General features: G+C 42.5%; 1 non-coding gene across 1 annotated transcript; it reads right to left on the minus strand.

Annotated features, from left to right (window-relative positions):
• Window positions 1–3505: 3505 nt before the first annotated feature.
• On the minus strand, window positions 3506–3612 carry LOC120271218. The gene has a single exon (XR_005539838.1). It is a non-coding gene; the product is annotated as a small nucleolar RNA R71 (small nucleolar RNA).
• Between the last annotated feature and the right edge of the window lie 409 nt (window positions 3613–4021).

Here is a 4021-nt window from a genome sequence, read left to right on the forward strand (position 1 = left end):
CTCATTCTTGTTATGTGACTATTATCCTGAACAAGGACCATGTGATACGGCTTATGTGGATTGTATTATTGGTACACCTACTGGTGGTTTTGTTGGTTATGTGGTCTTTGACCTTGTTCTATGTTTACTTTCTAATGGTGACAGGGTTGTAACCAGCCTGCTATAGTAGTAAGTCCCCATGGGCCACCTTTTTAGAGGTGGCGTGGAAGACCTATTTTTTTCCTCTTCAAGTGGTGAGGAAAATCCCTGATTTGGATGATACATTAGGATTCCAGAGTCACCATATATAACTGGTGGATCAACATCAAGGAGATGAGGACCTTGGTGACTCTGAACTTAGCCATGGCCACGACTATAGTTTAGAGGGTTTTCTAGACCATGGATTAAAAAATTGAGATGAACAATTGCTATTTGAGAACTCATACTTCTTATGTCGCACTCTTCTTGCATTGATTCATTTTTTCTTTTGATGAGAAAAGAATGAGTTTTATGGTTTAATGTTCTAAAACTTGTATTATTCTCGAGGACGATTTCTGAATGTGAACTCTTTTGTTAATCAAGTGAATTATTTATGGTGTTATGGTCTTCACCTACATGTTTATGTTATATACAAATGTTGTATCATTCTCAGTTGTTGTATTTCTTTTGTAAAATCTTGAGCAATGTTATTTCTTCTTATGGTTTAGATATTCTTATAGAATTATGCTAACCCACTAACTGAGTGACCCAGGTTATTCACCGTCTCTTTTTTTCTTCCAGGCTTTAGCATCTAGTGGTGTTGCAACAACATGGAGTGTTGGGCATACCTTGCTTGTCTTTCTTCACTTTAAAATCCTCTATATGTATATTGTTGAGCATGAACTACAGATCCACTAGAGTGTTTCCTACCCTTGTGCGCCTTTGTGTTCCTTATTTGTATATCTTGAACTTGTAAAGTTTGTTCAGTATTGTTTAATCCTATGTTTTTGTTAGCCTTGCGGCAACTTGAGGGTTGAGTGGCATGGGTGTCCCTCCTCGGGTTATCATGTGATTGTTGCGTCCTGGGGTCTGCGGGTCGGGGCATGACATAAAGCCTATATACAATGTCACAATTGTATGATATATGGGCACGAAAAGCAGATTGCTGGTTTAAAGATCGTAGTGCAAATGTAATAGAAAAGCGAAGGACTTCTAACCTATTCATGGTCAAGCAAGGAGACAAGAATGAGGATAACATAGTCTGGTTAGTGGATAGTGGGTGGTCCAATCACATGACTGGCAGACAGAGTCTATTTAGGGACATAGATGAGTCTTAAAAGCAAGTTGTAAAGCTTGGTGATGATAAAGAACTTCAGGTTGAAGGCCAAGGCACTTTGGCTCTTAGAATGCAACAAGGTGAAGTTAAATTATTATATAAAGTGCAGTTTGTTCTAAATTAGCACATAATTTATTTAGTGTGGGCCAGTGATAAGTGCTTTTGCGATATGAAAGCGAAGCGTTCATTCCTTATGTTGAGCATTACTTTTCTCAGGTTTTTACATTAATATGTGTGTTTTTATGTTACTTTTACGCAGGTAGGGCTGTGAGGCCGAGTATGAAGGAAATAGGCCAATGTGTATCACAATGCACTTATTTGGAGAAGATCTTGCTAAAGTTCAAATGCGAAGACATAGGACAGGTGTGAGATGCTAGAGTGTGTGCCAACCTCCTCGCATTCGAGTGAGCACATCCATTTGGAGGGGCACAAAGGCAGTTACACTCGAGCATTCCGACCTATGCATATAAGAACAAGAACCCCACCAACATGTATATCATTGAAGAAGCAAGTGATTCAAGACGTGAACGTGTGCCCGTTTGCGTTACCCCGATGAAAGTATGGAATTGGGAAGTTATTCAGGTCGAAGACCGTAGTAATTACTGTAGTAGCACTGTTCACAGCCGACCGAGAAATCAGAGAAACAGAGAATCCACACGGGCGTGTGGAAATTATCCACGCCCGTGTGGAAATTCCGCACGGGCGCGTGTAGCGTCCACGCCCGTGGAGTTGCCCGATTCCAGCCCTATTTAAAGCCGATTCAGCCCCGATTTTGGTATTCTTTTCTCCATCTTTTCCCCAACTTACGAGAGGGCTTCGGCTAGGATTTCGAGGGGTATTGGCCAAGGTTTTGGAGAGGTTCTACGGCTCCGACATCGTGATTCCATTAGGAAGAAGGTTGGTAGGGGAGCTTCGATCGAGGCGTATCCTATACCGGACGAAGGAATCCTTGGACGACGAGTAGAAGACTTTCCACAAGACCATCGACACGACCATCGAGGGGGTTTCTTTATGGATTCATTGCTTTTACATTCGATTTCTTTGATTGTACTTAGCTCCACGGAGAGCTAAACCCCTAGTGGGTACTTGGGTGATTGTGAACCCTAAGATGTATTCGTTTCATTGAACTTCTTTATTATGCTTCCAATAAATTGATGTTTATTGTGAGTTCCAACCTTGAATGCTTGATTGTATGAACATTTCCCCAAGAGTGACACTTGGGTTGAGAGTTCTTGTTGGTAACCTTGTGAGTGAGTGACACACCACGAGCATTAGACAAAGCTAGGTTGGAGAGGGTTGAGAGAGTGAGTCGATAGGTACAGGAGCGTCCCCTTTCTCCTCTGACATGATAGATTCTACCTCCGTTCCTCTGAATTGAATCATTATCACACTTATCATTGTTGATACTCCACATAGCTAAGAATCGAATTAAGTGTATTTACTCCCTACTCCTTGTGGATTCTACCCCGCTCACCCGGGATTATTACTTCGACAAACCCGTGCACTTGCGGGATATAAGCAAGGGGACCTTGTCAAGTTTTTGGCGCTGTTGCCGGGGAGCTAGGTGTTTAGAGATACTTTGCACTTTGTTTTCTTAGCTATTTCACTACACATTCTATTTCATATCCTTTTATTCTATCATCGTTCTGATTTACTTTTTCTTTACTTTTGGTGCAGCTCCAGGTTATGACCCGAGGGAATCCATCAATATTGATTGAAGGAGACCCTGAGCTTGAACGTACACTTTGAAGGAAAGGGAAAGAACCTGTACAAGAACAGCCTAATCCAGCTGATTTGGAATTAGAAGGATCTGACAACATGGCAGAACAAAATGAGCAACAACGAACACTATCCGATTATGCGGACCTTCGATGTTGGGGACATAATCGGTATTATGCGTCCCCCAATTCTGACTCAAAAACTTGAGCTAAAAGCCGACATTCATCCATATCTCTTTGCAGCGATGCACAATTCAGCGGTTTGGCCGATGAGGGATCCAAAAGCAGTCACATAGAGGGCTTCCTTAAGGTGTGTGACATGCTGAAGATAAATGGTGTGACGGATGATGCCATCAAGTTGAGAGCCTTCCCATTTTCCTTAAAGGGGAAAGCAAAGCAGTGGCTACACTCATTACCTAGAGCATCAATCACTACATGGGAGGAGATGGTAGAAGCTTTTCTAGCCCGTTATTTCTCTCCCGAAAAATCAGCAAAGCTTAGGAATGAGATATCATCCTTTGTGTAGTTGGAATTGGAGTCTCTATTTGAGACATGGGAAAGGTTCAAGGAACTCCTACGCCAGTGTCCGCAACACGGATTCCCGGAGTGGATGATTGTTCAAACCTTCTACAATGGTTTGAACCCGAGTACAAGGCAACTTTTGGATGCGGCAGCAGGAGGTACCTTAGGTAGCAAAACCCCCGATGAAGCACGTCAATTGATTGAAGAAATGGGGTTAAATATCTACCAGTGGAACGCTAGGGAGAAGAAGAAAGTGGCCGGTCTCCATGAAATTGATGCGGTAACTTCATTGGCGGCCCAAGTGGAGAGTTTGAGTAAGAAGCTAGATCTTATAGCTTCGAATAGAGTTGCGGACCAATTGCACCTGTTGTGGTGGAGGACATGCTCCCTCCGATTGCCCAATCATCATTGGTGATGTTTCTTCATTTGAGAATGTTGACTTTGTAGGTAATGGAATGAGACCTCAAGGGAATCCATACAGCAACAC

Source organism: Dioscorea cayenensis, chromosome 10, assembly GCF_009730915.1.
Source record: "Dioscorea cayenensis subsp. rotundata cultivar TDr96_F1 chromosome 10, TDr96_F1_v2_PseudoChromosome.rev07_lg8_w22 25.fasta, whole genome shotgun sequence".
NCBI classification, from domain to species: domain Eukaryota; kingdom Viridiplantae; phylum Streptophyta; class Magnoliopsida; order Dioscoreales; family Dioscoreaceae; genus Dioscorea; species Dioscorea cayenensis.